Below are 26,544 nucleotides of genomic sequence, written 5' to 3'. Positions count from 1 at the left end.
AAGCAAAAGGAAGAAAGCAAGAAAAGTTTTGATATCATCAGTTCTTTGAGTGATCTGGGAAAGGCTTTGTTAGGACGGCGGGCTACTCTTCTTCTTCGTCCTCTATCAGAAGATTTTTATCAATGCAATCCTGGATGATGTTCTTTAGGACGACGCAGTGCTCGGTGTCGTGCCCCACTGCCCGGTGGAACTTGCAGAACTTGTCCTTCCATTTTCCCAGGGAGACCAGAGGATCAGCAACTCTCGGGAGTTTAATCATATCTTTCTTCAGTATATACTCCAAAACTTGTTCGAGAGACTGTTCCAGAGCAGTGAATTGGCGGTCATAACCCCAACCTTCACGTTTTATCTTTTCCTTCTGCTTGGCGGGAACTGGCTTGTCATTCTGCTTGAAGGGTTCCTTTTGCTGACCCATCTGCTTGGTCTTGTTATCTTTGCTGCCACTGCCACCAGAGTTAGCTGAAAATGTATAATTCACCTTCTTTTTGAGGTCTTGGCCGCCCTTGACGAGAGTGATGCCCTCATAATTCCCATTGTCCATCCCCATCTCGAGCCACTCATCTCGTTCGATAAGCTCTATGAATGATTTAGAGGGGTAAGTGGAAATGAGGCTTCTAAGAGGCTGAGAAAAATTGTTCAGGATAACTTGGAGTGCATGCTCCTTTGAAATGGGGGTTCTCATCTTGTTGCAGGTATCTCTCCACCTCCAAATGAAGTCTACAACTTTTTCCTTATCTCCTTGTTTCAGGTCATACAGGTGATTGAGGGTCGGAAGTGCCTCAGTGTTGAACATGAATCTTTCCACGAACAGATTAATAACTTTGTCAAAATTTTGCAGCTCGACGGGGTTGATGTGCTCCGCATACCATTTCGCGGCTACGCCTTCTAAGCTGCGAGGAAAGCACAAGAAGAGGGCTTGATTGTCTTCACTGAATCTGGCACATTCGGCGAAGAACATCACGAGATGGGCTTTTGGATTGTCGGACCCATCGAACTTAATAAATTTTCAGGGGAGATCTTCCAAGCTGCTGTCCCCATCTAAACCAAGGTAGAAGTCCTGTCTGGTATATACCCTCTTTCCCTTATCTCGGATCTGTAGGTCTTTGACCATCTTTGTCAATATTTGAACTGAGTCTTCCGCTGTGACTCCATCTTTAGGCTTGTTGATTGATTCAGGTTCCTCTGCCACCTTCTTGACTTGTCGCAGGTGTTTTGGAACAAATACAAACTGTTCTTCCTCGGAATCCTCCTCTCCTGACTCCGTACCTTCAGAGGTGGTGTCTTGTTGAACCTTCTTCTTGATGATCCTGACATGCTTCTTCACTGGCTTCCTTTTGACCTTGGGTTTAGAGGATGTTTTCTTTGAATTTGCCCCAGCTTGCTCGGACATCATTTTTGCCATCATCTTTTGAAAGATTTTATACATTGCTGGGTCGACATCATCCTCATCTGAATCATGTTTTCGGGACAACCTGGGAGAGTTCATCTCTTCCACTTCGCTGTTATCGTGCTGCTGAGCTGCCCTTCTCCTTGCTCTCGTTTGAACCATGATTGGAATGTTGGTGTTTTCTCTGGAGAATAAATGAAGGTTTCAGATCAAAGAAATTTTGAAAGGAAAAGAGATAATGAAAGAGAATTTTTAAAGAGATCTCTCGATAAAAAGGATTTTATATGGAGAAGATGGAATATACGAGGAAGAGTATTTTTGAAGATGACAAGACCTTGAAATATTTTTTAAAAATTGCAGGCAGGATCAAAAGAATTTAAATAAATCAGAAGAAGAATAATACGCCTGGACTTTTGAAAGATAGGGGAAAGAATTTAAAAGAATGTCCAGGGTTTAAGAAATTTATGAGAGAATAAAGAAATAAGAAATATACCATCCTGGATTTTGAGAAAATAAAATAATTTTTATGAAATAAATATCCAGGGTTTTGAAAGATAAGAATTTTCAAGATAATATCTACAAAAGAATCAATTTATACAAGCAATGATGCACAGAATAGCACTCCCTAGAAGCCGACTCTAAATGCAAATTTTGAAAAAGGCTCGTAGGACCTTAATCCTAACTCTAAGGATTTAGATCATCTGATTCCAATCAAGATACGCCGATATACCCAAGCCGAAGCTCGAATCACGTGGCATAAGAATTATTTCTCCGGTTCTAAGGTAATGGCTTCCCAACATCCTTGAGCACCTACCGATATACCTCGGACTATGGCCCTTAGGTACGTGGTAGGGGGGCGCGAACCCAAATAAGTGGTCCAGTTGTGAGGCTCTCTCCCGAACTATGGTTCAGTGAGACAGCCCAGCAACGTGAAGACCGAGACAATATAGGTAAGGAGGTTTTCAAAATATGTTCAACATGCAAGAAATCAGATGACTCTAATGCAAGTCCTAAAGAGATAGATTAAAATGAAAAGAAGCATACACTTGCATACATTGTTTTTGCATTCAATCCTTAAAATCGAGGAGAGTTGTATTTAAGACCTAAGTCTAATGTGAGCATGAAATAATCTCCTCAATATAGTCCTACCAAACCATACCTAAATCCTATATGCAATGATGTCAGCTTAGGATAAAATCTAGGCTCCAAAGGTTTGCATGAAAATATAGCTGACATATATAGAATAAAGACTTAGATAATGTCAAAGCAAAAGAAAAGGCATTAAATTCGACCGGATGAAGATGGGTCCCATCACAGTCGCCAAAACTATGATCATCGCAAAATTTTTCCTCTCGTAATATTCTCTCTCTCCCTTCTCTTTTCCTTTCTAACCTCTATTTTCCTCCTTTTTGAAGGGAGAAAAATAAAAGAGAGAAAAGAAGAGAGAAGAGAAAAAAAAAGAAGTGAGAAGAGGAACTATTTTGCGCGGTCTCACTTGACCTTAATTTTTGAAAAAGATTTTAAAAGATTACTCGCCTCCGTTTTTGAAAATGTGCGGGAAAATGGAGAGACGGGATTCGCTCGTCGGTACGAGGTTCGACCGTTCCTGGCGCCTTTACCAGGGGTAATCGAACCAAGGATCGAATCTATGCCTTTTGCTTTGCCTAAATATAATCTAAGAATTTATTCTAACTCTAAATGCATAAAGAATCATGCTTGTGCAATGCAAGAATGTATGCTCATTTTGAAAGATGTTTTGAAAATTTCCCAAGTTTATGAGATGAACTTGATAAGGGAGTGAAGAAATGTTTGAATCTAACTTTAGAACTTGAGATAGATCAGAGAAGTTCCAAGTTTTCGAAGTAAATTAGAGTTTGGAAGAATAAATCTTTAATTTTGAGAAAGAATGATTTGAAGCTTTGAAAATGAAGTTTCAAAGTCGGAAAATGGATTTTGAATTTAAACTTGAATTTAGGAAAGGAAATGAATACTTGAGATGGATTTGAATTTAGATTTTGAAGTTTGAAATTTAGAATAGATCTGAGGGATCCAGATGATATTAAAAATAGAGATGAATTTAAGGAATGATCTGTAGATGGATTTGGATTTGAATCTGGAGATGAATTGGATTTGAAAAGAAGTTGGACTTGGGAATGAAAATTGGATTCTGGATCTTGGAATGGATTCAGATCTTGAAGTTTGAGATCCAATGTAGAATCAGACTCTTGACCCTAAGATGGAATTTGGATCAGAAGTCTGAGATCCAAAAAGTGGAATTTCATCTGAGATCCAAAAGTAGAATTAGACTCTGGACCCTAAGATGGATTTTGGATCTGAAGTCTGATATCCAAGGTGAAATTGGATTCTGGATCCTAAGGAGGAATTGGATCTGAAGTCTGAGATCCTAAGGAGAAATTGGATTCTGGATCCTACGGAGGAATTGGATCTGAAGTCTGAGATCCAAGGTGGAATTGGATTCTGGATCCTAAGATGGATTTGGAGTTTAAATTCAGAAGATGAATCAAGAATCTCAAAGTTAAATTGAACTTTGATTTTGATTGGAGTATTTGAATATAAATGAATTTGGAATTTCAAAGTCAAATTGAACTTCGAAATCTGATTTTAATTTGAATATAAAATGAAATTGAAATCTCAAAGTTAAATTGAACTTTGAGATTTGAAAAATGAAATTGAATTTTAAAAATGATAAGAATTGAAGATAGATTGAGGAAGGTATTTACATCACTTGGAGTTTTTGAAAAAAAAAGAATTTTGAAAATATGATGCAATTCTATCCTAAATGATGAATGAATTTAAATTTTTGAAATTGGATTTTGAAAAGCTATTCCATTCTTTAAATGAATTAAAACAAGATTGAAGATATAATACATTCTTGACTATGGTCATTGAATGTATTATATAATAATCTGTATTTAAATTCAGGTGAAGAATAAAACACATTTGGTGCTTTTATAGAATTTAAAATGAAATTAATTCTCAATATACCCTGACTATGGCCATTGGTATATATTTTGAATTAATTTTAAGTTAAATTCTGATAAAAGAAGAAAATATTTGAGTAAATATGATGAATTTTGAAAACGGATCCAATGTGGATCCAGTGTTGTTTCGTAAAAGATAAAAATACTAAATTTTGTCCACACCCTGACTATGGCCATTGATATGGATCATCAACTTAGGATTAATTTACCTCTTACGAAATGGTGCACGTGCCATTGTGAGATTTTGAGAAATAAAGGAAAAATGCATGAAGAACAAATAATTCATGATGTTTACAATGTTCATTCATTCTATCTAAAACAAGAAATGTAAATGTTTCTCATCAGCATCTAGCTATCACAACTTTAAAATTGGGATAATGAAATCTTAATTTAAAGAGGGAATTCAACAGATTTTACATATCTCCTGCAAGGGTCAGGTTAGCACAGGATAAGAGATGTAACTAGAAGGAAGTTCGCCAAGTATCATACTGATATGAGGCTTTTACATATATTATGTACTAATGAAGATCATATTTGATAAGAAAAATGCATATATATAGGGTTCTAGGCTAATAAAGAGATTTGAAATATACATGCAATACCCTAAGAAAAGAGAAAGAAAAAAATGTAACAAACTGCTAAAACTATTCATAGCAACCTGCTGGAAATTACCGCCTTTACAGGTTTACAATGATCACTAACTTAGAGACATTCATACAGAGGGACATTGTTAGTGTTGTACTAAATACTGTGAAATCACATAGAAACTACCAACCGATTGACAATATGTAGGTAACAAAAGGGGTTGGATTGCACAACTACAGCAAGATGAGATGGGATGAATCAAAGAAAATATATATGCAATGAAATGAAGACAAAAGTTGAAAAGAAATGTGAATCACTGTTGTAAATTGAGGATGGGATCAACAACTATATATGCAATGAAATATGGGTTGTTGGTAGTAACATCAGGGTGTAGTCGAGACACCCATGGCAGGTGGTATGGAGGGAAGGACGAAGTGGAAATGGGAACAATGCATGGCTGGTGGCAGGATTGGAACTGCATAGTGCCTTTTGTAGAAAATTCTGCAAACTGCTGTGGAGGCCCTACATGTTGTGAGGTGCCAATATGATAAAGGGAATCACCATGGGGATTTGAATGGGGCTGAGTGTATATGTACAGTGAGATGATGAAGGTGTAGTATAGGGGATGCATCATTTGCTGTAGAGACTGTGATAGCTCACAGAAATGATGGGTGTGGTAGTTGAAGTAGGCATCACAGCAGGTGTGCCACAGTGGAAACACTTATGCAAGGTTCATGATGAATATGCAACGGGATACCAAGGTGTTGCTGGAGATTTAAAAATTCAATACAGTGGCAGGTGGCTGTGCTGGAGCATATTTGATAAATAGAACATACGCTAGAACAAAAATGTTGAAACTGCTATTATGTACTTGATGAAAAAGAAATTAAGAAAGCGTTTAAAAAACAGAAAACAATCACCGTGAAGGGCAGCGATTAATGAGAGCAAGAGGCATTTTAGAATCACTACTTCATAATAAACAAAGACATGGTAAAAAATTCAAATGTAAGAAACAATTAATTGTAAAACAATAATTATGACACCCTACCTAACACCGCCATTGCTAATCATGCCCTAACTTTGTTAATGATATACTGATATATACTGACTGCTAGTGTATATTTGCTGCTAATCGTAACTTTCATCGATTGCCTTAACCCTAACCCACTGCTGCAGACATCATGCCATGTTGCCTTGATACTACCAAAACCAGCATTCTGTGTTAACACAAGATACACTGACAAAGGCTAACACCTACATTATAATACATACCCATAATCTAACACACTGCCAATATACCTATTCGACAATGTTTAATGTCCAGCTTTCAAATACACTGGATACATTACATCCTATTCATACTGAAGATACAATTTGATTGCTACTCCTATTTACAAAAAAAAGAACTGTCACACCATACCATCGATATATAAGTATTTTACACAAGCCGACTACCTCACACGACGCTAACACATCCTGCTGGAACAACTTCATTAATGCTAACACTTACTAACTATATACTGATTGTCATATTCTGCACTAGCATTTGATAACCAATGCTAACCCACTTGATGTTCTTCTATAGTAACCAAATTCCACCTCCAGGCTTGGAGATGACATGATAGAACTCATATGTAACAATGTCCAATGATAACTGGTTGTGAAGCGACTAGTATGTATGCAGTGGTGATGGGGGATAGGTGGCTACAGCAGGGGATGATAGGGAAGTTAATGGCAGAGGATGATAACGTAATGTTGTACCGAACTAGCAGAAATGGGAATGACTAGTGTTGGTTAAAATGTGTATTTGCAGCAGAAACTGTAATGAAATATGTACAGGGACCAATATGCCTTGGGGGTATCACATAGATGGTTTAATCATTGTAAGTCCACCGAGTACTCTAATTACTAAGTAAATTTATCATCTAATCAATGGGATCAACTGATAACAAAAGAACTAATTAAATTTCATTATGAAATAACTAAGTACTTCAACTACGAAATAGCTAATAACCAGCTAATTACTTAACTATCTAGCTAACAACTTACTTAATTAATGGTTAACAGTTTACTTAATTAACAGCTAACAATATCTAATTAACTAATCAGTAAAAGTTACATTGAAACTCAATAGAAATCATAATGGAAATCAGTTTAATAATCAGTAAAAAGAAAATCCTGTTAAACTCAGAAATAACAACAAGCCTAGTTAATGAAACTTAGTCAGCAATGCTCAACAACAGCTAAAGAACCTACCTGACGAGTTGGTCCCTGCTTAATCTCAAATGACTGGTTGCAGGGGTTGTGAAATCAACTAAACTTTCAGATGCAAGCAGTGCTGGAGCCACTTGCTATGAATCAAGTGGGCTTTGTTCTGGTCAATGATGAAGCTTGCTGGGCTCGACCATCTGAATTATGTCCAAGCTCTGCTTCACTGCGGTGTGAAGGGAGGGAAGGTGGTGTTTATGCATAGGCAGCGAGCCGTTGACAGTATGATATGTGATGGGCGCGGTAATCAAATTCACAAATCCTGATACATACAATTCATGAAAAGCATCAAATGTTGGGCAAGTGAATGGATACAGATGCAACGTGGGTGTGCTTATGTACAGATGATGAACAGTATAAATTGCAGGAAAGTATTCTAACAATCAAATACATGATGTGGGCTAAATGACAGGAGGAGGATTATTGATAAAGTATATATCAACTTTTTGCAGTTCATAAAAGAAATAAATAAGACATTTTCTGAGTTTAAAGGAACGAAACCAGGACACTGTTACAGAAGAGCAGATGGCCAATGTTTGCTTGAGATGGAAAATACTCGCGAGAATGCAGGAATCCAATTCTCAAGGTCAAAATTGAATATGCTCCAGACTGACGCTGTACATTAGGGGATCACTCTTATTCAAGAGAACGAACTCATAGTGACCAAACCCAATAGTTTGAAAAATTCAGATATCTTGCCCACATCTGATGGTTTAGATGATCCGTTCTAAATCTCCATCCATAGTTATTAACCAATGCTGAACCAATTTTGAGTCCATCTCAAATTGATATACCAACACTTAGGTAGAGAGTAACTTCAACAGCTTCAAGCACAGATCACCCAGCAGCCATAGTTTAGACATTCATCCAGCACAACCAAACCATGAATATCAATCGACAAGTGAAAAGCAGAGCACTCAATAGACAGAAGAATATCACTTCCTAAAACAATGCCTTCATCAATCTTGGTTTTCTCAGAAACCCATTTTGCGAACCATCTATTATAAAATAATGTAAAATATTCAAGCCATCAACAGAAAATATAAGCCCCAGATCACAAACCAAGCTTAGAAAGGAACCAGAAGAGATCATAGGTATCACTCAGTCTCTTAAGAAGTAGTAGATTATGCTGAAAATATGTTGTATGTGACATTGCAAGTTAATTACCTATTCCCAAACATGTGGCGAGCTGGTAGGCAGAGGTAGTTGGAAGCTCATCAGCTACGCACGATACCTTCTGCAAAGTGCCTTCCCTAATGACAACTGACTGGCCTTGATAGCAGTGGATCAATGGATTTTAGTATAGGATTCTTGGTGAGTTACTAATATCATAACTGTCAACTAGCAGGATCATTATTATCATCACCATATTCTTCTCTTCGTTTCTTTCCAAGTAGTAACAACATCTTGACTTTGAATTAATATTGGAACAAACGAATAGCAATAGGAGATAACAAAAAAGAAATAAAACAGACCACCTAAAGAAGAGATGCAGGGGAACAATGAATGCTATCCAAACAAAAACTTATGATGATCGGATATCAACAAAGATGCCTATAACATAACTTATGATGATCGGATGTATCCGATATATATACATGATGTGTCCAAAGATATCCAAACGAAAGGGAAATCTAGCAAAAACGATATCATGCTATATTGAACTACATAATAAGCACAGAAGAGGTAAAAAAAAAAGGTGAACTAATGATGTTTAAAAAGAAAGAATGGACAGGATGCCAAATACACCCATAATGAAGACATCGGCTAAACTACCCAGCTAAAAAAATAAATAAATAAATAAATGCAACCATGAATGGAAGTGATCACAACAAACCCATACACCCACGCCATGTTACAGAAATTAAAGAGGGGAATAATAAAAAAAAGGAAGAAATAAAATGAGAAAAACAGAAAAGAAAGAGAAAAAAAAAAGAACAGAAAATGCAAACAGAAAGTCGTGAGAATAAAGCAGGAAAATCAAGTTTGGAACAGATATTTCATCGAAAAACTGAGGAAACTTGATAAACACATAAAGAATTTATTGGAATAAACATTCCATTGATTGTAGCAAATGGAGGATTCGACCCTGCTGTATGCAGGACGATCCTGTCATTAGTGCTCTTATAAGAAAATGGAAAAAAAGAAATGAAGAACAACGGAAATCAAGACGAAGGAACACTGAAAATAAAGGGGAAATGATGTTTTTTTAAAAAAAAGGTGGAAAAGAGAGAAAAATGGTTACTTACCTGTAATGGGTTATGAGATTGAACGATTGTTTTTTAGCCGTCGTTTCACAGAAATCAGGTAATTGAAGAAGAGGAGGTGATGTCTTTTGATCAATGCTTGCTAGACGATGGATTTTCAGTCGATCAAAGGGAAAAACACAGGGAAAAAGAGGAAACAGGGGAAAGAGGAGGAAGGAAAGGAGCGGGGAAAACTTCAAGGGAGAAGCGTCGAGGATTTAACATGGAGGGGTGAAGCGCGGATGGGTTGAGGAGAGACCCGCGTGATCTTTTTTAAAGGGGAAAAGGGGAAGATTTGAGAGGGTGGTCGGTTAGAGATCGACAGGAGAGGTAGGAGAAGGCGGGTGGTTCCGCGATGGGTGGTTCGGAGGGGTGCGATGGGGAAGAGGGTTTCAGTGGATGGCTCGTGAAGGGAAGCCGAGAGGGGAAATGAGAAAGAAAAGGGTTTGGAAGAGGGTTTTTCCAGAGAGGTTTTGTGAAGGCTGAGAGAGAGCGACCCTATCAAAAGAAAAAAACCGAATTAGGGTTTTTATTTTCAAGCATGTCTTTCTACTTTATAAAATTTCCAAAACGAGGTTCTTTTTATAAGATTTTTTTCAAACAAAAAGATGATTTTCAAAAGGTGGTTCTAAAAGCTTATTATTATATATTTTTTTTTTGTATTTTCTTTGTGTTTTTCTAATTTTTGTATTTTTGACAAAAAGACTTTATAACTAGGGAAAATGAGAGATTAAAGACTATTTTTGGATTTTTTTTTTTTTAAATATTTACAAAAGAGGGGTTTTCTGAGAATTTTAACGTTGTTCTTTTGAAAATTCTTCAGAAAATGGGTTAGAAATGAAAGATTGGGTCTGGTTTCCAACAAATCTGAGAAATGAATGAAAATTTTATCAAAAATTTGACCTGATTATTTAAAAGATGGACCCAGGGGCAAAGAAGGAATTTTTGGATTTTTGGAAAATTTGGGGTGTTCACATGGGTCTTATTATAAAACATGATTATATAGCTTTATGAGTTTCATTTAACCAAAAATTGGTTATGTAGGGGGGATTACTGGAATTTATGGGGGCACTATCTCTAATTAGTGGTGAATTAAATTTAATCTTATGGAACACCTATAAATGAAGACCATGGTTATGGTAGCTCATATGATAAAGCATTTTGTGCTCAATAAGAGGATTGTGGAGAGCCCCACGGTTAGAGATTGAATTAAATAGCTCTATTGAGAGAACATGTGTCACTACAAGAAAATATGTTATTAACGATGGAAATTAGCGACGGAATTATTTCGTCGCTAGTTAGCGACGGTTTACCGAGCGAAACACATCCGTCGCTATAATCGCTGAAATTTACGAAAATAGTGATAAACTATATCCCGTCGCAAAATCCGTCGCTAATTAGCGGTGGATTTTGCGACGGAATACTTGGTCATAACGGATGCAGCGTTTGGCGACGGTGTTTGCGACAGACAATTTACCGTCGCGACGGACTTGGCGACGGAATATATTCCATCGCCATTTACTTGTTTTTGATTTACGGCGGCTTAGTGACGGAATTTCTCCGTAGCTAATCCGTCGCTAAGTGTCGCATAACCCAATCCCAGCCCTCTTTTCCTTTTCTTCTTTTGCTGTTGTCGCTCCCGCCAGCCGTTCGTCGTTCCTGGTTCGCCGTCTCCTGCCAGACGCCGTTTGTCGATCGTCGTTTGTCGATCGCCGCCGCCCGAAGACAGGTTCGCCAGCCGTCCCCGCCGTTCGTCGTTTCCGGCAGTGGGTTTAACCCCCTGCCTTTTCGGTAGCGGGGGTCGACCCCCAGCCGGAAAGGCAGGGGGTTTAACCCCCTGTCGTGCCGGAAACATAGGGGTTTAACCCCCTGCCTTTCCGGCAGGGGGTCGACCCCCTGCCTTTACGGCAAACGCAGGGGGTTTAACCCCTGCGTTTCCGGCATGGGGGGTCGACCCCCTGCCTTTCCGGCAGGGGGTTAACCCCATGCCGGAACAGGCAGAGGGTTAACCCCTTGCGTTTCCGGCAGGGGGTCGACCCCCCTGCCTTTCTGACAGGTCGACCCCGGCAGGGGGTTAACCCCATGCCGGAACAGGCAGGGGGTTAACCACTTGCGTTTTCGGCAGGGGGTCGACCCCCCATGCCGGAAAGGCAGGGGTTAAACCCCTGCGTTTCCGGCATGGGGTGTAACGCCCCAAAATCGTGGACTTGAAACCTTTTATGAAAAAGGTTGAAAGCTTTGAAATCAATCATTTATCAGAGTTTAAAACAGAAGTTCAGCGTAAGATCAGGTTCAAAAAACAAGTTACAACCAAAAGCAGATTTCCCCTTACAAGCCGATTTGCAATTCAAATATATATTTTATTGAAATGAAAAGAAGAACCACATTTTTGGTAATACAGTTTTAGAAATCCAGAGTTCTAATAAAAAGAGATGCTTTCAAAGAAACCTTATACCACAGCTATCAAAAGAGTCCCCAGGAGCGCAACGTCAGGAAAGGGCATTGCCTTGAATGCATCGTGTCATCGTGCCATCGCAAGCTGTATCAACCTGTTCACCACCTGCCCAGAAAATGGGCCAGTCTCATAACAAACTAGTAGGGGTGCAAGGGACAAGAAAGAACAAAAGCTACAATAAGCAAGATAATCGCTAGATCAAGCAGGAAAAGCACAACCTGTTCACCACCTTGCCCCTCGATTTGCCTTTGCATTAGCATGTGCATGGGTTTGTCCCTTGTTAGCCTGCACTTTCTGAGTGCAGCTTCGAGTGCATAGTGTATATCGTTTCACTTGTCTTACAAGCCACAATACACACTTATGCACATAGTTATGCTTTTCCTGCTTGATCTAGCGATTGCAGCACCCTGAACGGAAGCAGGGGTTGACCCCTTGCCGGACAGGCAGGGGGTTTAACCCCTGTTGGAAATGCAGGGGCTAAACCCCCTGCCAGAAACGACGAACGGCGAGGACGGCTGGCGAACCTGTCTTCGAACGGTGGCGATCGACAAACGACGATCGGCAAACGACGTCTGGCGGGGGACGGCGAACCAGGAACGACGAACGACTGGCGGGAGCGACAGCAGCAAAAGAAGAAAAGGAAAAGAGGGCTGGGATAGGGTTATGCGACACTTAGCGACGGAGTAATTCCGTCGCTAAGCCGCCGTAAATCAAAAACAAGTAAATGGCGACAGAATATATTCCGTCGCCAAGTCCGTCGCTACGTCGCGACGGTAAATTGTCTGTCGCAAACACCGTCGCCAAACGCTGCGTCCGTTATGACCAAATATTCCGTCGCAAAATCCACCGCTAATTAGCGACGGATTTTGCGACGGGATATAGTTCATCACTATTTTCGTAAATTTCAGCGATTATAGCGACGGATGTGTTTCGCTCGGTAAACCGTCGCTAACTAGCGACGAAATAATTCTGTCGCTAATTTCCATCGCTAATAACCTCTTTTCTTGTAGTGACACATGTTCTCTCAATTGAGCTATTTAAGTCAATCTCTAACCGTGGGGCTCTCCACAATCCTCTTACTGAGCACAAAATGCTCTATCATATGAGCTGCCATAACCATGATCTTCATTTATAGGTGTTCCATAAGATTAAATTTAATTCACCACTAATTAGAGATAGTGCCCCCATAAATTCCAGTAATCCCCCTTACATAACCAATTTTTGGTTACATGAAACTCATAAAGCTATATAATCATGTTTTATAATAAGACCCTATAGCAACACTTGATCCAAAACCAGGATCCAACATGATGGGTTTGGCCATGTCTATGGATGCAAACCAGTTGTAGTTCTTACCTAAGTATAGACATGAATCAGATCTCCACTATAACATCAGATCTTAGTGGTGTATGTTTGAATAAAGATCAGAATAATTTAGGGTTGAAGATCGGATAGGGTCAAATATATGATATGAGTCAGACATGTTTTCTCCATATATGGATCCTTTAAGTAAGATTCAAATGTACATTCATAATGGGATTCTGATATTTTCAATCAGTTTACTTTTGCATTCGGATCTCAAATTGATCCAATGCAAAATCTGACCAGATTATGTCTTGCATATAAATAATTTCTTTTTGTTCTATGTTTCGGGATCTAGTATCACCACATGTATTTTGGATTTGGATTCAACTTTACCTCATCGTATCTGAATTTGAATTTGAATTTGAATCTACTGTTTAAATTTGGATTCAGATTCGGATCCTAAAAGATCTAAGCCCAGTTCTACCCGTTTGCACTAATGTCAGATTCGGCCTGATTCATATGGAATCCATTCTTAGTCAATTCAATTCAAAGAGGCCAATTTACCTATCATTTCAAACTCTGTTTTAGTATTCTTAATAGATTTTTAACATTTTAAATATTTTAATAACACGTGTCATCCAGTGGTGAAAAGTACGGATTCAATCCGATTCAATTTCATTAAGAGTTTTTTTCTTGAGAAACTGATTTTAACAACACTGGTTCGCACCCTATGAACAACGATCTGTGAACTGTGATAAAAAGAACCCTAAACCCCAGCATCACGTTTCCCTACGAATCCCTGCCAAAATCTCTTTCTCTCTCTCTGTCTTTCTGCCGAAAGAAGAAGGAAGAGGAGGCTGTCCCCCCACCCAGGTACTCTCTCTCTTCTTTGTCTCTTCTTCTTCTTCCGTTCTCCATCTTCTTCTTCTCTTCGTTCTTCTTCTTCTCCTTCCTCTTCTTCTTTGAGTTTTACTTAATTATTTGGTTTTAAACTTTAGTTGTATATTCCTTGATTAATCAAATCTCGTAGTAATTATGTTTATGTATAAAAATTTGTTGCGTATTGTGTTTTTATAAATTAAGCTTTCAAGAGAAGACGTCTTGTCCTAATTTTCATAAAAACCATGTATGCATGCCTCATGCCCATATTGTATCCATGTTCGTGGACATAACCTTAAATAGATAGTTTATTTGTTAGATACTTACAAAGATCAAGGTGCTACATTAATGTTGTTTTTACATATTATTCTCATATCTTTCAGTATTTATTTGAGTTTTTTTATTTCTCATTGTTATTTATTTTATTTATTTGTGTTTTTAGATATATTTTTTTTTTAAGCTTTTAAAAATGTGTTTTTAAGGCTTGTGCTTTACTCCTCTCTTCATATTTTAGTGGAACCCTTCTCTACGCCCCATCGCTTTTCACAACATGGTTTACATCATTGTTTCGGTGAAGATGGTGTCAATTGATCGATGTTTATATGGTTATTCTGTGGGAAAAGTAATTTTGTTGTGATCATCTTATATAGTGTTCTATGTTTGAATCATTGTTGGTATGGTTATTTGGGAGAGTGCTTATTCTCTTAGTCATTGTTTTAGGATCGCTAGTCGAATGGAACGTGTTCAGCTTTCAGGTAGACTAATTTGAGGTTTTTGATGGATAGCGTAAAATGTGCGCTTTTGCCTTGAGGCGCGTTAATGAAGCGCAAGTGCCTGTGAGGCAATAGGCTCTCGATTTTTGAAAGAAGAGAGAGGCCCGATTGTTTAGGGCTCTCTCGCCTCTGCCGAAAGGAAGAAGAAGAACCCTCTCGTGTTCTTTCAAGAAGAAGAGGAAGAAGGCCCTCTCTCTCTCTCTCTGCCGAAAGGAAGGAGGAGGAAGGAGGGTCCATTCGGTACGCACCCCTCTCTCTCCTTCGTCTCTTCTTCTTCTTCTTCTTCTTCTTCTTCTTCTTCTTCTTTTCTTCTCCTCCTCCTTCTTATTCTTCCTATGCTGATCTTCTTCTCCTTCCTTCTGCAGATCTTCTTCTCCTCAGGTTAAAAAAACAAGGGAGGCCCGATTGTTTAGGTCTCGCTCTTTTCTTCTTCCGTTCTTCTCCTTCTTCCTCTGCCCAACTTCTTCTTCTTTTGTTTTTCTTCCCCTTCGTATTGTTCTTCTGATATTCTTTTTCTTCTTCCCTCCTACTTCCTTTTCTTCTTCTCCCCCTTCTTTCCTCCTTGTTTTTCTTCTTCCCTTCCTCTGTTCTTCTTGAACAATCGGGCCTGTTAATCAGAAAATTACTTTGTTCTTGTTAATTAATTAATTAATTATATATTGATTTAGTAATTCATTGATTTGTTGCTTATTTATTAGCTGCATGCTATTTGTATTATATAATTGTGTTTGCTAAGTATAACTATGTGTGGTGTATAGCATTATGTTGTCCTTTATACAAATATGTAGAGTGGTTCTTGCTAGTTATTGTGATTTTTGGTCTTGTTCCTTGGTTAAAGAATCACATCTTCTTTGTTGGATCAGTTAAATTATTGCATTGTAGTCATTTCTTTGAATTAGTTTTATAATTTAGTTTAGATTGTCCACTTAATATCTAATTATATATTAATAGTACATAAATGATGCTTTATTTTGTTTTTTTATTTGGTCAAATTTTTAATATTTTTTTTGAATCTTACACCACTAGCTTTTTATCCCTTTTGTCGCAAGCCTCCAAAGTGGTTGAGAAACTTCTAATTCAGAGTTAAACTTGAACCAACTCTATTGACACCACTAGAACTCGCCATTATATCTGAAAAGTGAAAAGTGAATAGAAAATATGTAAATAAAGTTAATAAACACTTCAAAAAAATAGTAACAAGAGCTCCACCCCTCTAACTGTGTGCCTGATAGAAAATAACAAAGGCAGGGGTTGAGGCAGGGGGGAGAGCCCCCTATCAGAAAACAGATCTGAGGCGGGCTCCGCCCCCTGCCGAAAACCTGCGACTGAGGTAGGGGGTGGAGCCCCCTGTCGGAAAATAGATCTGAGGCAGGGGGCAGCCCCCTGCCGAAAAACAGATTTGAGGCAGGGGAGCCCCCTGCCGGAAAATAAACTGAGACAGGGGCCTCCACCCCCTGTTGGAAAACACGAACGAGGTAGGGGGCCCTGCCAAAAAATAAACTGAGGCAGGGGGCAGCCCCTTGCCGGAAAATAGATCTGAGGCAGGGGGCGGAGCCCCCTACCGGAAAACAGATCTGACGCAGGGGGCAGCCCCCTGTCGAGAAACAAATATGAGGCACGGGAGCCCCCTGCTGAAAAATAAACTCAAGCAGGGGCCTCCATCCCCTGCCGGAAAACACGAACGAGGCAGGGGGATCCGCCCCCTACCGGACGAAGGGGAAGAAGAACGGAAGAGGGAGGAGTGCATACCTGAGAGAACCGGTGGCTGGGGTCGCCGATGGCTGGCTGCGGCTACGATCGTCGGGGTCTAGGTCGCCGGCGAGACTGAAGGGGACGAAGAGCGAGGGACGGCTGGGGGAGAGGGAAAGATCAGCGGGGAGGGGTCTGTCGTAAGCCCCTCCCCTTGCGTAGCCTCTTTAGGGTTTGGCCCCGACCCCGATAAACATTTTGGATCCGGATCGGACCCGACCTGAGTCCAAAATAAATTTTAAATATGGACAACAATAGGCTCGGTCAAAGTTGACCGAGTCTATAAAGTGGACGGACTCGGCCCCGATGCTTTGACCGAGTCCAACACTTGTTGACCGAGTCTGCCCCGTGTCTGAAGCCGCACTCGTGTCGGGGCGTGTCGACACGGGTGCATCGACCTCCTAACCGAGTCCATGTGACATCGGTTATATCCAATTATGCCTACATTGAAACCACATCCAACCCAGTTACATCCCTAGATGTGTCTGACATCTATCCAGCTATATCTTGATCATGTGGCTTGATCAAATTGCAAATTCTGCAGTCCAATCTACAGAATTGGAAGTGTCAATGACTCTTAAGGAAATGAGAAGGTTTGTTTGTTACATACATAATGTTCATAATTTCGCATAGTTGAGGTTCAATCGACTACACTGTACAAGTATTATAAATTGTGCTTTTGTTCTTTAAGATTTTTTTTTTCTTTTTTTGGATATTAAGTATTATTAGGAGTTTCCCATTATCAAAGAAGGCACCAAACAAGGGCCTAGCAAGTTTCACAGAGAGAGAAAGTGAAGGAGTGGGGGGAGATGGTTTACTAGATCTGAGGAATTTTCTTTATATTGTAACATCATATTTTATATATATAGGTTCTACATAAATATTTTCTCTTGAAAGGCTAAGCTTTTTGATATACTATAACCAAAAAGGGTACCAAAACATCCAATAATGCATAATATTACAATATTCAATAACCTAAAATCTTAGACTTTTTAATATATTCAATAACTGCAATATTCTACATTATGCATAGATGGACAAGCAGGAACAATTAGACACGATAACTAGCAAACTAATTTGGCTTTTAAAATTGTGATCTGCATGAGCTGAAAAACTGACCTCCATCTTGGTTTTGAGGGCATGCTGCAAAACCTTGGAAAGGTGTTGTATAAGGATGGATGCCTTCAGGTAAGACTTAGCAATATCTAGTGAGTACAACTCCATAACAGAATCAGCAAGAAACTGGATATGTTTTATGTTTTCCGGTTCAACAGATTTGGAGTGTGCCAAAAATGTTCTGTACATGTTCGTTAGGAAGGAATCATAGCAATCTGAATTTAACTGCAGAACCATGCTTCGGATGAGTAAGAATGCTGCCAAAGAGACTCTCCCTCCTCCAGTTGCCCATAGGTGGATGGCAATCTGCAATCACCTCACATATGAGATAATAAAAATCCATTAAGTGATAAGTTATTAGACATTCATCACAAGAATGCCGTTGCAATGGCCGAGTGTAACAGCAACGGTTCAAATCAATCTCATGTATAATGATAATAAGTTAACTATAGGGGTTCCAATCTATGTGACCTCCGGGCAGATTAAGTACACCTCTTCCCATGTGATGGACAAGCACTTTGAGACAAACAAGGACAAAACCTTTCTCAAAATATGAATTATTATGAAATAATAGATGCAAACACCTAAAAAGGGTTTTCCATCTGCAATAAATGAATTTTGTGAAATAACCACATTTGCTCATTAAAAAATTTAGCACTGAAACCCCTTGTTCCCTACGTCTTTCCTCATAAAGAAAACTTTTCTCCCAAAGAAATACCAAATATATCCTTTCTGCTGTACTAGCAGGATCATGCAATATAGATCCTGGAAACTTCATTGCATTTAAAAGAAGTCTCACGATTTTGCCGTAGAAATGGCCTAATGTAATGAACAAAGCATAAAACTAAAAAACAAACATGTTTTTTGGAAAAACACAGACATGACAACGTCAGCACACAAATACAAGCATGCACATGGATAGCATGGGGCACATCCGTGCATGTTTACGCATACATATGCATATCTTTTGCTTCTCAATAGATTCTAGCTTGTTCAACAACAGTTACCTTGCTAAGCCTTTGTAGCAAAACCGGAAATGCAACTAAAAATATAACTGAATCTCTGAGCTGAGAAAGGACGAAGACAATTATCTGTGTATCTGTAGCCTGAGTAAGAAGATACAATGTACTTTTGATGTAAGACTTAACCAGTGGTTTCACTGAGGCCCATTTTGAAGTATTTTGCAAGCTCAGTACAATGTCCTTGCAACCAGAGCTTGACATTCCCAATAATCTTCGGAATATACTGTCTGCTTCATGAAGCACAATTAACAAAACCTTGCAGAAAGCTGCTCTTGTCTGAATCTTGTATAATAGAGCATCAGAGTTATCACTTCCATAATGGCATGCAACCCAGAATCCATTTAACAGATTAGGAAGCACAGAGATGTTTTGTTGATTCATGATCTGTTGGCACCATAAATCAATGGAGAAACTTGTGAGGATTTTATGTTCACATAAACTTGAATTTTCCCCGGTTTTGTTGCTGCTGCTCTCATTTGGTTCACCTTCATCATCTGAAAGCTGTCATGTGAAGGCTAACAAAGTAAGCAACACATAAAAGTTGAGAATAAGTGAACACAGGAAAGAAAGAATCAAGAAATAGCCCAAATAATGGCATCAAACAGAATAATCAATATTTTAGAAATTTTTATATCACAGTAGTATAAAATATAAATCAATGATCAACAAGCAATAAAATAGGTAGACATGCATTATATAAATATAAAAAATATATATTATCATAGTCACAAATATCGGTCTCGGACATATCTTAGCAAGGCAATTTCTCTAGGTTTGGTTGATAAATATAAACTTGGTGCTTCAAAAAATTTTAAAAACAGTAGCAATAAGTGAGAAAAGCAACACATAATACAAAAAATAAGTAAAAAAACAAAAGAAAGAAGAAAAACATAGTTAAGATATAATAAAAAGTAAAAGGCACCTTATAATATCATGATATTATCACGATAATATCATGACATATATAAATTTATGATATTTTTAAAATATTGTGATATTTTGCCTTTAATATCGTTTTATGAATTTACAGCTATATTCTCGCTTCTTATGTTAAATCACATATGAGACTTATGTATCATATGTGTATTACATTTAGTGTGGTACCCCCTCTTTGTATTTATGTGTACATTTCATTTTTTCAGGGGTACTTATGGATTTTAGCATTAGTTAGTGGTAAGCTTAGTTGTCAAAGGTGGTGCCTAGGCATAAGCCTAGGTCGGTATTTTTTTTCCGTTGACTGTTATCAACATGTATAAAAGGGGGAAAAGGGTCATTTTTCCCCTTTTTTCGCTCCACTCTCTCTCGCTCCGTTCTCTCTCCTTTCTCTCGCTAGGGCAGAGCCGAAGAAGGTCAACCTTCTCCTCCCTCTACAGGTACCGCTACCTCTCTCTCTCTCTCTCTCTCTCTCTCTCTTAAAAGTTGTACTCTCCATATGAACCTTACAAACAAAGGTAAGTGAAGAAAAAGAATTAAAGTATTCTAATAATGTGTTCAGTGTTTCAAGCTGTTGGTGCCACGGTTTTCTTCATCATATTTTGGGACATTATTTGGTAGCATTTTGTTTAACATTTCACATTTTTTTTAACATTTTTAAACTGTCCTTTTGAGTTCACACTTCACAGTTTGGGCTGGCTCCATGGTGTGATTCCAATGATGTGAGTGTGATATATTTAATCAAAATATAAATCTAGAAAGATCAAATGCTCAGTGATGGCTTGCCTATAAAAAAAAAGAGTGATGAAGCAAACTGTTGGGTGTCATATTTGTACTAAATAGACATTATCGGTTTATTAGGATCACTTTATACCAAGGTTGCCAGACTAGGAAACGGAAGCGGGAAACGATACAGAAAGCAGAAGCGAGAAGCAATGAATTTTAAAATATATAGGAAGCGGGAAGCGAAGAATAAATAAAAGAAATATATGAATTGAATGAAAATCAAAATGAAACACAAATAAAAACTAAAATAAAAGTGACGAATATTAAATTTCATGTTTTTTTAGTGTAAGAATTAAATGTATAACAAAATCTAAAAATGATGTGTAAGAACCACGATAATTCTGATATATATATTGAATTGAAATATGTTTCAGTAATAGTAGTCTCTTGCTTTGACGCGAGAATTTTCTCGTAATTGTGCCAAAGTAGCGATACGAAGTCTTCATCGCGTAAAAAAAAATTTTGAATTTCTAAGCGACGAAGGACAACCCTAGCAATCTAAGGTCCCATATTCTTAGATTCGATTTATAACATATCGAAGTAGGCTCACTCCGAATTTGGAACCTAAACGAGAAAAAAAAATATCTCGTTATTTCATGTATTTTGGTGAAAGGGGTATATCGGTAAATACAAGTCGGATCGAGGCCCAAATTCGTCGGAACTGGAGATCTAAATACGTAATATTGAAATTTAGGTCTTAAAATTATGAAATATAATTTGGAAATAAAGCATTTAAATTATTTAAATCTAACTTTTTAATAAGAAAGCAATTAGGGGTTTTGAATAACTAAATAGCAATTTTTATAAAACCTAATTCAGCTTTTTCAAAAAGTTTAAAGGAAGAAGCTTGTTTGGAGAATATTTAAGAAGTGGTTAGCATGGGCCCATGTCAGCCCATGCTACCTTGATAAAAAAATTAAAAACAAGAAAAAAAAATGCATTTAATAAAGGATTTTTGAAAAGTTTGAAAAGAGACAAACTCAAGGTTTGTTTTTGGAAATTTGAAAAGGTGGGTGGCATGAAGCCACGTGAGCATGGGCTCAGCCCATGCTACTTCCTAAAAAAAAAAAAAAAGAGAAGTTTGAAAAAGTAGCTTTGAAAAGTCAAGGGTCAAGGGAGTGGGTGGGGGTAGGTAGTCCTTGATGGGAGTGGGTAAAGGAGTAGGTAGAGAGTGGTTAGAGGGGAGGGGCCTTGTAGTCAAAACCTAGAGAGAGCTAGGGAGGGCTGGGGAGATGGAGAACCCTCCATCTCCTCTCCATTGTTCCCCACCCTCCATCTCCAACCACTCCAATTCCTCTCTATAAATCTTGAAGAAAGAGAGGAGAGAGAAAGAGTTGGCTCTTTCTCCTCCCCTCTCTCTCCTTCTTCTCTCTTCTCCCCCATCTTCTCTTTTGTTTTTCTTTGTGATGTGTGTGTGAGGGTGGCACATCCTCCAGCTGAAGGATTCCTTCCCCTTTTTGCAAGGTGAGTTATCTTCCTACGTTTGAATATTTTTCGGATTAGCATATGCATGTTTTTGGTTTTGTCTTCTTGCTAAAAACCAAGTTGCATACATGATGAGGAATGACTTTTTGTGGTGGATTTAGATCCACAAAAGTTTCGTTTAAGTTGTTGTTTCCAACTAGAAAATGTTTCTCATATATGTATTTTCCCTTGATTGCTTCTCGTTTTTCCCGAGTTGTCAGGGAACCCTCCGATAAAACAAGCGTATCTCCCAGGATACGTGTCGGATCGGAGTGTTCTTGGACATTCTAGAAAGGGTAGACAGAGTTCTACAACTTCTCAGTTAAGAACTTTATCTGTTTCGGCCTTTAGAGACGTCAAAATTCCACGTTACGGGATGACAATGTTTCCCATCAGCAACTCAGAAATGTCTTGGGTGACGCTTGGTCTTTTTGCGGTAACTCCTGGACTGCTTATCGGAGTTCAGACTTCTTAGACATTATGAAAATCCCTAACAGAGCTCTACAACATTGCAGTTAATCGTTTTGTTTGTTTCGTCCTGTAGAGTTGTTGTTTTTCATCATTGTCGGCGGATGACTTGTTTCGTCAGCGGTCTGAAAATGATCCAGATAATGTCCGGCGTTTCCGCTGTAACTCCTAGCCCCTTTGACGAAACTCACACTTTTTGACGTCTGTGGAAAGGTAACGAGTAGCTCCACAAATCGTATGTTCGGCATTTTTGCCGAAACAGCCTGTAGGCTGCCAGAAAATGGCAGCCTTTCGACTGCAGTTTAGAAAAAAAAATATAAATATATGTATATAGTGTTCAGCATTTTAGTCCCTAACGTCCTGTCCATTCCTTGTGGGGTGGTGCTACCTGTCCGGTCTGTACCATTGTGGGACAGACCCAACCAGGTGCACACTGGTCTGAGCACGAGCTCGACCAAGTGCACCTAGCTGGACCTTTGGCGCAGCCTTTGGCCGCCGGGCGCTAGGCACCCCACCTCTCTTGGGCGCACCTAGGTGCGAGTACGGGCTGCGGCCTGCAGCTTTGGTTCGGACCCTTCCCTCGGTCTGACCAGGGATACAGGAGTAGTACACACCTCCGTGTGCTACTCTGTCTCTTTTGAACTAGCTGGGTCTGGACCCACAGGGTCCCGACCATGCTGGTTGGCTTTACCCCCGGATGGAGGTCGTTGGACAGCCGCACGCCCCTTGGGTGCGGGCTGGGCCTACTACCCCTGGTCTGAACCCCTTGGGTTCAGACCAGGGGCTTTTCTTGCGGCCCATTTGGGTCTGGTCACCCCTGGACCAGACCCTGCTGGTGTGGGTTTTAGCCCTTGCCCACTTGGGCATTTGACCCAGCCGAGCCCCACTATGGGAGCTCGCCTAGGCACAGCCGGGTGTGGCTGCACCCGGGTGAGCTAGGCTTTGGCCCTTGGCCAGTGCTGCATCAAGGCAGCAGTTGGTCTGCACTTAAGGTACAGACCTAGTTTGACTTGGGCCCAGTGGCCCAGTCATGCAGCAGGCCCGACTTGGGCCTCGATCTTTGCCTTGGTGCCAAGTTGGCACCGGGTGCTAAGGCACCCGGCTACCCTGCCGCCCCTTTAGCAACCCGTGGGGCTGGGTTGGCAGCCCGTGGTCTGATCCATTCTCGGGCTCAAACCTATGTCTTTCTGACCACAAGTGGTCTGGTTCAAAGGACCAAACCTTACGGCTTTGCCTTTGGGTCGGTTGGGACACCACCAACCGGTTCCCCGTGGTGGCACCAGTTCAGTCCGAACCACCTTGGATTCAGACCAAGGTGGGTTTGTGGGCCTCGCCGGGTCTGATCCCACTGGGACCAGACCTAGCTGAGCGTCTCTTGGGAGCTCAGCAGACTAGTTACAACTTTCCCTTCATCGTAGCGAATCTGCAAGGCGAGAAAGTAGCTATAAAGTGAGAAAATTAGCTAGTGAGCAACGAGATAGTTGCGATCTTGGGCATCGGAAGCCCGTGCCTCATTGTCCTATCGTGGCAGTGATGTGTTGAGCTTGTGACGTGTGTCATGCTACACACTTGCGTGTACTTTTCCACCTGCGTTGGACGCCTCAGGCATATAGCATCGTTCGTGCCCCTTTTTGGTGCGGGCAGAGTGCGGCTACGCACTTGGATATGCTAATGTAATTTCCATACGAGTGGGATTAAGTTAGGTCTCACTCTCAACACACTTGATTGACGATTTTGTGAGGGTCCTCCACAGAAGGTTTTGCTACGCGAGATTTGTCGCGATACGACGATTGAGATACACGTATTTGGGAAAATATGTATTCCAGTCTTTGGTCACTCGTCGCATATACAATGGCTATCGTATATGCATTTTGAGCCTGGTGCCACTCAAAAATAGCAAGTTGTGTCATTTAAAAATATATATATATATATTTGTTTGTATCGTTGCCTCGGCTCGATACCTGTGCTATTGATTTTGACTTTACGACCTTTCTTGTTTCGCACGTGCACGTTGGCACATCTTGATCGTAGGTCACTGAGTGCGGGTAGTCGAGTGTTGTTGATTCATGTTCATATGTGATGACTATTTTACGCACCAGAGGCGTGCTTCACACTCGACGCGACATACGCTTGAAAGCTAGAACACCATCTGGGTATTTGCATAGTTTGACCTGTTTAGGTTTGGGACTCAGTTGGAGTCTTCGGGCAATGGCCCACGATCGTGAGAGAGCTCACGTACTGTGATACCCTAGAAATGGAAATGGTAGTGACGTGAGATCACTTTCACCGGCAACGTGCTCTTCATGGGTCGGGTGAGGCCGAGCACGTGGGTGACATGGCTAAGACCTCACTGCGTGCCCCGTGGGGACCACGAGGCATTTGTGAAGTTTTAAATTTGTGAAAAAGGGCACGGGGTGGATATGCGTGCATTGTCATAGTGCGAATATCACAATGCGATCACTTGTTTACTGCCTTGTTGAACGCCACTTAGCCCTTGTACGTGTTCGCACGTGAGTAGAATGGAGATACGTAAATATGAACATTTACATTTGACGGTTGAGTCGTTATACTTTGTTTTTGCACCTATTGACATGTACGTCATGTGGATCGTATGCGACATCGGTACATATATATATATATATGCGGTAGTTCACCTCTTGGCATTAAGCTAATGCTTGTCGCATCCCCTGATTATTAAGGTATGATCATCGCCTTCGTCGGCAAGGCTCTTCACTATGCTCGTTGTGCTGGAGCACGTAAATGTTCGAGTGTGACCTCGACATTTCTGCTCGTTTTGCCCTGCGGGGAACACAAGGCCAGATGAGCCTAAGTACCTCGGAATGAGGAATTGTGACTAGATATGCCTAATTGTGGATTGGGATACGCGATGATTTTCATCATCGTAATGGCTCCATTATTTAATTGCTTTACTGCTTAAATGTCTGATTAGTTTCGTGTGCATTTTCATTGGGCACACGATTTACCCTTGGAATTTGCTCCATCTCGAACGTGAAAGAGGGGACTTGAAGTATATTGTAGAACTATATACTTATCTTTGAAGACTGTTATGGATGTTATGAACTCCGTGGCGAGTTTGTGTGGGCTGTAGACCCATCTCGTGAGTTGAGCTCACCTGTGCTAAGGACGACTGGTTACACGTATTTTTCCTTGTAGTATATCCTGTGTGTTTTGTATATATATAATTGATGAACATTCATCGTCACCCTGGAATGTGAATGCTAACCATTTGATCACGATAGTGTTGCTCATCCTTGATCGTGATGCTAGAGTTGTAGCTTCTTTGCTTACTCGCTTAGATGACTGCCGTCACTGTCTAAGTTGTTAGTGTTAGACACCGTTGCTTATCACTTGGAAGTATTCGTTACTTTGCTTACTTACTCAGATGTTTGAGGTTACTATCTAAACGTGTTAAGGCTTGACATTGTCGCTTATCACTTAGTATTATTTTTACTTCACTGCTTGTGTTGGTACTGTCCTTGCGCTTGTCTCGTGCTTGGTTCCTTAGTCGTTTCGTTGTTCAGTAGATGCTGGGCTTGTTTTCTTTGCTCAGTTCGTAGTAGTTGTTGTACTTGCTACTTTCACTGTTGCTTGGACTTGTAACACGTACACTTGCTTACTTGACACGCGCACTTGTACTTTGGTTTAAATGTTTCTAACTGTTCCATCATGTTAGAAATAGCCTGTTACTTGCAGTTTTCAAGCATGACATATCTGTATCCTGTTTCATGCTTTATACCTTATGATTTTCCTTAGAAATGATAAATGTATGGATGGTTTATCTCACCAGCTCGCAAGAGTACTGACCCCATTTTATGGGGATACAGGTGTTTGGCTTCTAGTGGTGCGATGGAGCTCGATGTGCGGCGGAGGACTGAACCCACACTCTAGAACTCGAAGATCTTGGCAGTGGTCGTTGGAAAAGGGAAATGATGTATATTGCTCACGTATCAATTTGTAATAAATAAAATGTTTCTTGTTGTTGTTTCTTCCTGTGACCCGCACAGAATTTCCCATTGTTTTCCCCTGCTAGTTTTCCTTTATGCGCAATGCTTTCAAAAAAAAAAAATTTACTCTGAAAATTTAAG

The 26,544-nt window shown here is 39.9% G+C and overlaps 1 protein-coding gene and 1 long non-coding RNA gene across 2 annotated transcripts in view; one reads left to right on the top strand and one right to left on the bottom strand.

Moving 5' to 3' along the window:
- LOC149818459 (uncharacterized) overlaps positions 1-26,544 on the bottom strand; it is a 395,444-nt gene that overhangs the window by 240,119 nt on the left and 128,781 nt on the right. The gene's annotated exons all lie outside the window — the stretch shown is intronic.
- On the top strand, positions 22,285-26,436 carry LOC149818463 (uncharacterized). Its single transcript, XR_016427359.1, has 2 exons — positions 22,285-22,651; positions 26,284-26,436. It is a non-coding gene; the product is annotated as an uncharacterized LOC149818463 (long non-coding RNA).

This window comes from Nuphar pumila, chromosome 13 (genome assembly GCF_984573655.1).
Source record: "Nuphar pumila chromosome 13, dmNupPumi1.hap1.1, whole genome shotgun sequence".
Lineage (NCBI taxonomy): Eukaryota > Viridiplantae > Streptophyta > Magnoliopsida > Nymphaeales > Nymphaeaceae > Nuphar > Nuphar pumila.
The sequence above is the reverse complement of the archived record's forward strand: the minus strand, read 5'-3'. Positions and strand labels throughout refer to the sequence as shown.